Source organism: Capsicum annuum, chromosome 5, assembly GCF_002878395.1.
Source record: "Capsicum annuum cultivar UCD-10X-F1 chromosome 5, UCD10Xv1.1, whole genome shotgun sequence".
Taxonomy (NCBI): Eukaryota; Viridiplantae; Streptophyta; class Magnoliopsida; order Solanales; family Solanaceae; genus Capsicum; species Capsicum annuum.
In genome coordinates, this window is record NC_061115.1 from 208,108,396 (window position 1) to 208,121,739 (window position 13,344).

Below are 13,344 nucleotides of genomic sequence, written 5' to 3' on the forward strand. Positions count from 1 at the left end.
TTTTTTCTTACCCCACTCTTTCTTCCCTACCCCCACCCTTTACTTGCCTCCCAACCCCTCAAAAAAATAAATTTATTTTTAAAAAATCAAAATTATTTTCTTACCCCACCCTTATTACCGATTTTGACAACCCCAACCCCCACCTACCAACCTCCTCTCCAAAAGAAATTAATGTTTTTAATTTGTTTTGTAAAAAGATTTTTAAACTTTTTTCATATTCCATCATTTTTATCTTATTCATTTTCATTGTTTTTGTTAAATATATACAAATACTTTTAAAAAATATATACTTATCCAATTTGCATAACGAACGCACAAATATAATTAAGAAATACCTTATTTTTCTAGAAAATATTTTTCCTTCTTCATATCGAACACACCCTAAAAAAGGTATTTTTTGAGATCAAAAATTATTTTTCTAAAATGTATTTTTACGTTTTAGCAAACACTAGAATGTATTTTTTCAAAAATATTTTTCATTCACCAACCAAATACTATAAAACATTTTCCAGAAAATATTTTTCATCCACCAACCAAACATAGAAAAACAAGTTGATGTCTTACTTGTTTTCCAGGAAAATATTTTCTAGGAAAACATTCTCCGTCGTACCAAACACACCTAGTTGCTCAAAAATAGAATACATGTAACAATATATATATATATATATATATATTCAATTTTAATTTGAAAATCATTAACTAACTTTACCAAACTTTAACTATTTTGTCCAAAACCTAATAAATGGCTCAATCATAAGATGACACTTGGCAATTTTATAGGCAAAACTTTCTTGCTATTTAATATATATATAGAGATAGATAGATTGATTAGTTGCTTCCCTCTGGCTTGAAAATAGACTATAAAGAAGCGTGTTATGATAAACAAACATTTTCTTAAAAAAGTTATTCAAATATATATTATTTTTAACCCATCAAATCAAATACTGTGTAAGAAATAATATCTGCATAATTAATAACAGTATTATTAATACTTGTATTTGTAATGCAAACATTACTAATACACCTTATTCAGCATTATTCTTGTACCTCTATCAAACGACCCCTTATTATCTTATGCTTTTATTATTTCACATTTCTAATATATAGAAGAGTGAAGGACCCTAATTAATTATTATATGTCATTTACGTATTAAAAAATTAATAATATTTAATAAAAAAAGTAAAATAAACAAAACTAATAATTAACTATTGATGTTTTAAATTATCTTGACATCTTATATGAGGCCACTTAATTTTTTTCATATCTATTTTTTATAGTATTTTTACTATATCACTTCTAATAAGTTATTATGAGTCATTTAAGAGATGTCCGCTTCGCTGCTTCAATCATATTTTACTATATCACTCCTAATTAATTATTATGGTCATCTAAAAATTACAAAATTAATAAATTTTTTTAAAAAATCTAAAATAGACATAAAATGATATGTCAACATAAAACCTTGATTGACTATCGAAATTATATTAGTTCCACGTAAATTGGGATGAGATAAAGGAAGATATAAAGTAACATATTATTTGAAAATGAGATAAAATGTATTGTAAATAACAATGTTAAGGACTTAATATAACATATATCTATCTATCTATCTCTCTCTCTCTATATATAATATATTTTTAGATTTTATATATATATATATATATATATATATATATATATATTTAGATAATATATATTGAACATATATATATATTTTTAGGAAGTTCTTAATAATGGGTACTAATGGATATATTAATGATATATTTTATACCCATATATCATTTAATGAGGAGGTTCTTAATAATGGGCATATTTTATGTCATTAATAATGGGTATATCATTAATAAAGTTTTCAGTTTTTGGAAGTTCTTAGGGGGTTACTGAAAGGGAAACCTCTCTCTCAGTTACTTCATGTAAGTTCTCATTCAAAGTTTTATATTTTCCCCACCAAAAATATGTTTATGTTTTAAATTTGTTCATATCTCAAATATGTCTATGTTTTTTATATCTTAATTTCATTTACCCATAGTATATGGTTAATCTCTTAACTTCTTGATAACAATGATGGATTAACTTGTAAATTTCTAGGAATTTGGACTTTTAATACTCAAGACTTTGGCCTTAAAAAGTAGTCCGCCAAAAGACATAGGACGAAGTTGGTGGCCAGATAATCTATTCCGGGGTGTAGTTAAAGAAGAAACTATCAAGAATTAGGGTTAAGAGAAAGAGATAAACAGGGTAAGTTAAAAAAATATATATAAAATGGGGAAAATTAGAAACTAGAAGGACTTAAAAACATGATGAAGCTATTAGAGAGGGGGAGTACTGAGTAGGATTTACAAAATATTGAATTGAAAAAAGCTCAAATTTTAAATTGCCTATATTTTGGTATCAAAGCAAGAAGTTTTTGGGATCTATAGTTAATGAGAAGACCATTACAAAACACTCACATACATTTAGAAACTAAAGAACAATTACAAGATTTATATATAAAATATATCAGATTAAGCCAGACTAAAGAAGATAATAATAGACTAGACTTTTTAATTACTATAATAGGACAACTAGAATATAAATTAATTACTCAGCTAAAAAGTAGACAAGTTTATGAAAAGACACCCTACTTTCCACGATATAAGATCTAGATACTGGTATTTATATAGAGAATATAATATAAAAAATAATATTATTAAAAGACTTAAGAAATTCAAAGAGTGTAGAGAACGACTAATAAAAGTAAATAGGTTATATAAATTATACAATAGTTCTAGAGTTATAAACCCAGAATTGGTAAGTGCATTAAATTGGGAGTTAAAAAGTTACGAGGAAGACATATATAAAAGCAATCGTAGAATAAGTTGGATCAAAGAAGGTATTAAGAAAAAAGAACATCAATTAGGAAAGTTGAATGCAAGATTTACCTGTGTTTCAAAGAATAAGACAACTAAATAGTTGGATAGAAGAAGAATCTTATCACAGATCTCAATTAAGACAAAACGAATCACGACTTAAAGAAATTATAAAAGGTATACAAAACAAATTGAATAAAGATCTAGACATTTTAACTAAGATTGAATTAATAAATCTAGAAGAACAATTAAAAGATATTAAACACGAATTAGATTATAATTATATAAGAATAAAAAATTCTTATTATAGGACGTATTACTATAAGAAACAAACAGATAAGGTTCCTTTAGGTTAATATATGCCTTTAAAATACACTAGACGAATCAAACTAAGACAAAGTTGGTTATACGACGAAATTAATCATAGAAATCAGCTCAGAAAAGAAATAAAACAACTAAGAGAAAAAATAATTTGGATAAAAAATGCTTTAATAGGAGTAGATATAGAAGCTAGCCTAGTAGAAGTAGACACTAGTTTGACTACAAGAAATAGTTTACTTATTACAATCACAAACAAAAGATTTAAAGAATTACTCATAAGGGAACAAGAAAAAATAATAGGACAAATTGATAATATAGAGTTAGATATTAAATACAACACTAGCAGATTAATTTATTACATAAAAATTTGTAAAATTACAAGCACTCTAGGATAACCAAATAGCTTTTTTAAAAAATCTCGAATATTTAGATCTCCGATTTCAACTTGAAAAGAAATATAGAGCATTAAAAGATAATACTGTTATAAAGTATAGCTTTAGCCAAGGAGAACACATATTACATTCTGAAGACAAACAATATAATATTATAATAGATCTAATAATAAATTTTAGTGAAAAAATTCAAGAAAAAGATAAAATTATAATTAGACTATCAGAAGAAACAGAAGTTACTCAAAATAAACAGAAAAAGATACTAGAAAAGTTAGAACAAAATTTTGACTACTTAAAATCACAAGAATTAGAGATAGATAGAAAACTTCAATACTTAAATACTAAATTTAATTTGAAAAAAAATACCTACAAAAACAGAAATAGAAAGATTAATAAAGACTATAGAAGAAAAACCAAAAGAATTAGAAATTAAAACCACTCAATTAGTAACAAAAATTATAGAACAAGTAGAATTCATCAATAAAGAAATAAGTGAACTAAAAATAGTAATACAAAGATTAGAAGAAATCTCACTTTCATGAGTGAAGAAGAAGATATAAATTACAGTAGGCATTAGAAAAATCGAAAAGCTATCACAGTGAACCAGAAGGACTATCTAGGCGTATTCCTTCAAGTCAGACAGATAAAGTCATATTAAAACAAAACAATACTATAATAACGTTATTGATAGAATTGCATAAAAAGATAGATAACTTAATCAAGAGTAAAGAAGTTCAAGAACCTAAAAATACTGAAATAGACGAATTAATTACTCAACTAAAGAAAACTAAATTAACTCCTAGACAAGTGAGACAAAATATAATTAAACTAGACCAAGAAGAACCATCGAAGAAGAAAGACAAGGAGAAAGACAAAGAGTAACTTTTTCTTAAAACAGAATGGGTAATAGCCTTATTACTAGAATAATATCTAGAAGACACCCAGAAACAGAATCCCAAGAATTAAATGAAATAATAGATATAGATAAAGACTTACAAATTTTTCAACAAAATCAATTACAATTATTAAATCCTAGAAAGCTATACAATGCTAAGTATTTTTCTATCGACAATCAATTATATAGACACTACAGAGAAGAACAAATATCAGCTATAGGAGAAAACTTTACAACCTTAAATTTAGTAAATTCAGAATCATTAAGACAAATAAAAATAATAAAATCTTATAAATGCACTTGGGATTAGTAGTCATAGGTATAAAAGGATTAACCAGAAAAAACTTAGGAACTAAAGTATTGATAGTAATATATGATGATAGATGGTCAGATATCAAAAAGTCAATAATAGGATTAACAGAGGTAGACATGACAAATAATGGAGGAATATTCTATATTAGTCCAGATTTCTTAATGAACCTAAAAGAATTTGAAAGAAATATTAAAATAGGAATTCAGACTAAAGAATATGAAGAAATGAATAATGAAAATAATTTATTAATTTGTGTAGAATTCATAGGAAAAATGACCTTGAGTAGTAATAAAAAATTCAAATTACTAGTAAATGATGTTGTTGAAGTAATGGGTAGCAAAGGAATAAAATTAATAAAACCAATAAAAATAAATCCAGAAGAATATGCAGGTTTAGAATGGAATCTAGAAAAGTTTAATGAACCTAAAACATTCACACCAGAATCTCACTTACTATATACGTCTAGTAAAGGAGAAACATCAATTAGGTTTACAAATTACAACTATACTAGTCAAAAAGATTTAGATGAAACAGAAAGTACTATAGCAACAGAACAAGAATTAATGAATATAGATAAATTACAAGAAGGTTACAAAGTAGATAAAGAAATAGAAAATGCTATAAGATTATCTGAAGAACATAGATATATAATATTTAAATGTAAAGGATGTAAGAAAACAAATATGAATATAACAAAATCTATAGAACATTTTAAAACTTGCTTAGAAAGAGACGATAATTTAGGATATAGAATTCAAAGTGATTATACAATATCTGAAAAAGAAAATGAAGATACAACATCAATAATCAGTTATAAAGAATTAGTAGAATTAGAAACAGTCTCATCAACAAGTGCTAGCCCATTCCAGCAGACTAAGTCACATCTGCAACCTATAGATTATAGTACAGGTAATGTACCTAGAAGACCAACTGTTAGATTAAACTCAGATACAAAAATTAGAGAAAACATAAGACCGACAGGAAAAAGAATGCCAATAGAAGAACATATTAAGTTACAAGAAGGAGGAAGTAAAGGTAAAATATTAAATATAGCAGCTCATGACCCACAAATATGGGATTCAGTAATAGATTTATGGAAAGAAATAGTAGTAGCAGACTATTTAAGACATTATACAGAAATACATACAGAGACAATGTATAAATACATGGAAACTTTCTTAGAGGAATCTGCAAAGGCTACATGGAAAGCCTTTAAGGCCAATTCTCCACAAGAATTCCAAGTTTTATTAGCAATGGGACCAAACCCTTATAATTTTACAAATAAAATGCATATTCTACTAACAGGAAAAGACCCAAATAGTAGTTTAATAACATTACAAAAAGAGGCATTAGTAAAACTAGAACAATTAAGTATATCCCATTGGCTATATATCAAGAATTTTTTAAAAGATTATTTTTTTTATACTACAATTAGTGGAAATACATTTAGCGAAGAATTAGGAAAGAAACTATTTAATAAATTACCAGGAGCTTTAGGAAGAGAAATAGAAGGTGGATGGTATAACAGAGATGGTGTAGCTCAAAACCCAAATGCCAAATGGACCATAGGACATAGAGTCCAACATATAATGAATATTCTAACAGAAAATGCACAAATATACAAATACAAAAAAATTAAAGAAAAATAAAATAAATTTTTGTAAATCAATTATATACACAACACAAAGCTATGATAATAACCAAAGAAAACCTAGAAAATATAAAAGGAATTATAATAAAAAACCTCATTTTCGCAAAGGTTACTTTTTGCGTAAATCTAAAGCTAAAAAATCATACCTAAATAAAGAAAGACATGTTAGAAAATATAGAAATGATAGAAATTATAAAAATAAATTACAATGTTACACATGTGGTAGCATTGACCATTTAGCAAATGTATGTCCTAAAAGAAATAATAGTAGAACTAGAAATTCTCAACTAATAGAAGATTTTCAAGAAACTTTATTAAATGTAGATGAATACATGTCAGAAACAAAAAATATATATTCGATAGTAAATTTTGAATTAAAAAATAATAATAAAACAGATTCTTCAGATTCAGAAGAAGATAACTTAGTAAATGAAATAGGACAAGAGATAGATGATTTAAATATAAATAACTTAATAATTAATAACCTAATGAATACTACACAAGAATGTACACATATCTTTCAAAGAAATAAAGGATTAGATAGCAATAGATGTAGTATCTGTAAATGGTACCCTAGTAAAGAAATTAGGGCAAAATGTAACAAATTTTATATGGAAGCATGCATTAGTTGTATAGAAAATATATTAGAAATAAAAATAGAACCAGAAGTAAGTAAAGAAAGACAAACAGCTAATCAACTTATAAAGTTAAGAATGACAACTCTAGAAGCAAGAATAAATGAATTAGAACAAAGATTAATTAAAATAGAAAGAGGAAAAACAATAATAATTGAAGAAGAGACAAGTACACAAAAAATAAGACATCCGAACCAATTAGAAACAGAGCTTATGAATGTAGAAAGAAATAGTAGTTTAATATGTAATGAAGAAAAAGAATTTTCAACAATAAAAGTACAAGTAAAAATTAAAATTCAAGATATAAAAATAGAAACCTTGGCATTACTTGATCCAGGATGTACAAGTTGTTTAATTAATAAATCAATAGCACCACAACATGTAATAAAAACTTTAAACCAACCAGTAGCGGCAAGACAAATGGATGGATCATATAATACTTATAAATATTATATTGAAAAAGCACAAATAAGTTTTTTAAACACTTGTAATGAGTTTTATAAACCTACTTATAATGTAAATAAAATATTAGCAAGGGATTTAAACATAGGATCAGACTTCATAATCGGGTTAAAATTCTGTATACAAAATAAAGGAGGATGCCTTATAACAGAAGACAGAGTAATAGTGTTTAAAAACGTTACATATACTCCCGTACAAACTACAAGTTATCCAATGATAGAAAGAAAACTTAGAATAAATAAAAAAAGATAAAAATTTACACCCATGTTGTGAAAATTGTACAAATAATAAACAACATACAGAGAATAATTTATTGGTAGAAGAAAACCTAGAAGAAATTAAAGAATACACTTTAAAAAATGTAGAAGAGATAGAGTATCTAGAAAATATAGAAAAAGATTACACTTTAATCAAGATAGAAACACAATTTTATAATTTTCATAATGAAATAAATAGAATAGGAATAATAAATAGTCCTAAAGACGTAGAAGATGTAATGGCCATTCTAGATAAAATGGAAACTATAGGAGAAAAATTCTGAGCACATTGGAATGCTAATGAATTAATGTGTAACTTAGATATTATTAACCCATGGGGCGAGCTAAATCCTCTTCGACAGGAGAATTTGATATACAAATAAAAGAATTATTAAATTAGAAGTAATAAGAAGATCTATTTCTAGACATAGATCAGCAGCATTCTTAGTAAGGAATCATAGTGAACAAGTAAGAGGAAAAGTTCGTATGGTAATTAATTATAAGAGATTAAATGATAATACCAGGACAGATGCATATAAATTACCAGATAAAAATGAATTAATTAATAGAATACAAGGAAAGAAGATTTTTAGTAAATTTGATTGTAAGTCAGGATACTGGCAAGTAAAAATGCATCCAGACAGCATTGAATGGACAACATTTACATACCCAGGAGGACATTTTGAATGGCTAGTTATGTCATTTGGACTTAAGACAGCTCCACCTATTTTGTCAAAGAAAAATGACCAATATCTTTGGAGAGTATAAAAATTTTGTATTAGTCTATGTAGACGATATTTTAGTATTTAGTCTAAATATGCAAGAACACCTAGGACATTTACAAACTGTTTTTAGATTATTTGTCACACATGGAATAATAACTAGTAAAAAGAAAATGGAATTGTGTAAAACTTATATTAATTTCTTAGGAGTTACTCTGGGGGACGGAAAAATAAAACTCCAACCACACATAGCCAAAAAAGTATTAGATATGCCAGACAAATTAGAAAATACTAAAGATTTACAAAAAATTTTAGTATTAGTAAATTATGCTAGAAATTTATCAAAGACTTAGGAAAAATAGCAGGACTTCTATATGCTAAAACTGGTAGTAAAGGCCAAAAGCATTGTAATATAGAAGGCGTTAAATTAGTACAACAACTAAAGAAAAAAGTTAAAAATATACCAGATTTAAAAATTTCATTAGAATCTGATTACTTAATAATACAGATTGATGAAAGTAAATTAGGATGGGGAGCAATCCTGAAAGCAAGGACAAATAAATATAGTAATAAAGATGAAGAACAAATTTGTGCATACCTAAGCGGTTTGTACAAAGAAAAAGGACAAATGAGCAGTATAGATCTAGAAGTGTTAGCAATAATATACGGTCTAAATAGTTTTAAACTATATATTTTAAATAAAGAGGAAGTTTTAGTAGGAACAACCTGTGAAGCAATAGTAAAATTCCATCAAAACATTGATAGTTGCAAAAGAAGATGGCTTAACCTTATGTATACTATCTCTATATATAAAAATATTATTTTCGAGCATATAAAAGGAAAAGAAAATGATCTAGCAGATAAGTTAAGTAGATTACATTTAAGAACTTAGCAGATAAGATGATTAAATAATACTAAACAACTATATGATATTTATTTCAGCATGAGACCAACCATGACAGATAAAGGCAAAGGAATAGCATCTTCTTCACAGGACCCATATTACCAAGCTTTGTTAGGCAATATAAATTTCAGGCCTCAAAATACTTTAGACTCATTAGAAAAAATATATTTCGGACAATTTAATTTAAGTTCTTACCCATCAAGCAATTTATCATTTAGTGTAAGACCAGACCATGTTTTAGACAAACCCCAAAAATATTTAGTAGATAATCTCTGGATATCTTTTAACAAAGGAGATCGTCCACATTTTTTAGCTGCACTTAACTCTTTATGTCATTATATGTCAGAAAAAAAGTAAAACCAAATTTAAATACTATGTAGTCATACATGGAAAAACTAAAGGTATTTTCCAAACTTGGTTGAAGTAATAGACTCTATAAATGGGATTAAAACCACAGTTTTTAAAGATTTTAATGATTTTTCAAGCATCAGATTATGCAAGGGGATATCTAGGACCTAATTATTATATATCAGCATCTCTTAGACAAAACCTAAACCAAATACCCCAATATAATATTCAGAAAGACAATGGCAAGATAATTTTCTGCGATCATTGCTCATCAATGACAGAAGCCTTTAAGAGACTCAATGCTCAGAAAGAAGCTCTTCTTGTTGAAAATGCCAGACTACTAGAACAAGTACAGACTCTAAGAGACAGGCTCAATATTTCTCAGAATAAGAAAAATGCAAGTACTCAGACTCAAAGTTCTCTATCTCCATAAAAAATGGATGAGAAGGGTGTGCATTCCCCTCTGAATGCTCAGAAATCCACTGTATCGAATGTTGGTATAGCTAGTCCGATTTAAATGATGACCGGTAAAGACAAATCAAATCCGTTAATGGTTATCATTTTACCAAAAAATGAAGATGAAGGTTGTTCTTCATCAAAACAGAAATTAGTTAAAACTTGTAGAAAAACTTTAATTTCTAAAAGAAGGAATGAAAATATTGAGACTATAATAAAAAAGACTTTAGAAAAAAAATTTAATAGCCAAGAGTAAGATAAGTATATTGATAGCAAATACAAGCCCAGTACAAGCTCAGATAGATTAGTTTCAGACATGGATAATACAGACAATAATACTCTAAGATCAGAAGAAGACGAAGAATTCGATAACAGTTTGTTCGAGAATAGTCTTGCCTATCTCTAAGATGCACAGGATCCTAATAAAGATGATGACTCAGGAATGAGTTTTGATTCTATTACCCTGCACAACTTGGACACATAATCAGACAGAAGACAAATGGTAAACAAGACCGAAACGTGGAAGATTAAAGATCAAGACTTTAGAGATAAGATAAGTATTGTGGGGATGCCCACTTTAAGTCCTTTAATATGTCAAGTCAGTATTAGAGTGCTTCCTTTATCACTACTTTTCAAAAGAAAGAAAAACTGTTGAAGCACGCGTCTGTAAAAGAGGAACAATAATGCTTGTGATGATGGGGCCCAATGTGTACCCGACCTGCATTATTGAAGAATCTTATCTCTGTTTGTCGGCCATTAGGCCACATAGTTTGTTTTAAGCCATTCATTTTTTCTCATTTGTGTCTATATAAGACTTGTGTTATTTAGTAGAAAGACGAGATCGAAAAACCTCTCAGTAAGAAAACCTATCTTCCTACAATAGATTCCCTTCTTTTATGTTTAAACTACTCCTCAACCAAATCATCTTTTTTGTATAAACCAAGTCTGTAATATTAAGTGTGATTTAATAAAGTTTTCAGTTTTCAGAAGTTCTTAGGGGGTTCCCGAAAGGAAAACCTCTCTCTCAGTTACTTCATGTAAGTTCTCATTCAAAGTTTTATATTTTTTCCACCAAAAATATGTTTATGTTTTAAATTTGTTCATGTCTCAAATATGTCTATATTTTTTTATATCTTAATTTCATTTACCCTTAGTATATGGTTAATCTCCTAACTTCTTGATAACAACGATGGATTAACTTATAAATTCCTAGGAATTTGGATTTTTAGTAGTCAAGATTTTGGCCTTAAAAAGTAGTCCGCAAAAAGACATAGGACGAAGTTGGTGGCCAGATAATCTATTCCGGGGTGTAGTTAAAGAAGAAGTTATCAAGAATTAGGGTTAAGTGAAAGAGATGAACAGGGTAAGTTAAAAAAAAAATTATTATAAAATGGGGAAAATAGAAACTAGAAGGACTTAAAAATATGATGAAGCTATTAGAGAGAGGGAGTACTGAGTAGGATTTATAAAAAATTGAATTGAAAAAAGCTCGAATTTTAAATTATATATATATATTGAACATATATATGTATGTATGTATGTATGTATATAAATTGATTGATTGTCGAAATTTTATTTGTGCCATATAAATTGGGACGGGGAGAGTCTTATTGAAAAGTCATGTAAAAAAACATTACAAATTACATAATTAACAACTTAAGAAATTTAAAAGATGTAAAATATTTGGCTGACTCTCGAAATTATATTAGTGTCATTTAAATTGGAATAGAAGAAAAAATATATAAATTACAATAATTAAAAACTTAAAGAATTTTAATAACTGATTATCTAATTTTGTGTCACATAAATTGAGACAAAAAAATAAGGATAAATTACACAAAACCACAAACCTAATAGACCTTAAACAATTACTTAAAATCTCGGATTTTGTATTTTACTCTTGATACATATGAATAAGATTTTCGCCCTACTTTTACTCCACATTAATCATGCAATGTATTTATCTTTGAAGAATTTTTTTCTCCAAATATTTCATCCCATAAAATCTCTTCCAAATGTTCATCAATTGATACAACTTTAACATATGTTCATTTATAAATATTTGAAACATTTAACATATGTTTGACATATGTAAATTATTTATTTTGGTGTAATATTGAATTTTTAATGATTAGTAAGTATTTTTTACGAAATGCATCATTCTGATACATTTGGAACCAGATTTATCAGTTTCACAATTTGTGCCTAATTTTACCCCCCGTAATAATTGAATCTGTTACTTTATAAAATAAAAAACTTTTCTGTTTTAAATGTATCACTAATTACATGTATCACGTTATAACATATGTATCACAAATTTAAAAATCCAAGATACGATGTAATTTAACAAATATTTAACTTTAAATTATTTATAAATATTTGATACATTTAACATATGTTTGACATATGTAAATTATTTATTTTGGTGTGAGATTGAATTTTTAATGATTAGTGAGTAATTTTACGAAATGTATCATTGTGATACATCTGGAACCAAATTTATCATTTTCACGATTTGTGCCTAATTTTACTCCTCGTAATAATTGAATTAAAATATATATATATTAAATGTATCACTAATTATATGTATCACGTGATAACATATTCATCACAAATTTAAAAATCCAAAATATGATGTAATTTAACAAATTGTTGAGATAAAGTATTATAACACTTAGACATTCAAAGATTTATATAAGTTACCCAAAAAATAATGGGAAAAGGACATGGGATGACCATTTTAAAAAAAATGATCCATAATTGAAAAGGTGGACATGCTGTAGCCAGACGGCTAAAGTAATTCACTTTTTTAGCCATTTGGTCCAATTGGATACATGCAGTTTCTATACTCAATTGATACACTTTTATACCACATTGATACACTTTAATACTATATTGATACACTTTTTAAAAAAAAAAAAAAAAAAGAGAAAGGAAATTCTATGCAAGCACATACAGTGTCTATACCCAATTGATACTCTTTTATACCATATTAGCATACTTTTATACTACATTGATACACTTGCAGTGTCCATAATTGATACTCTCTTATACTAGATTGATACATTTTTAGAATGCATGTAAAACTATATAAAGTCATATAAAATATGTATCTAAATAATAATTGTAGTTAAAAGT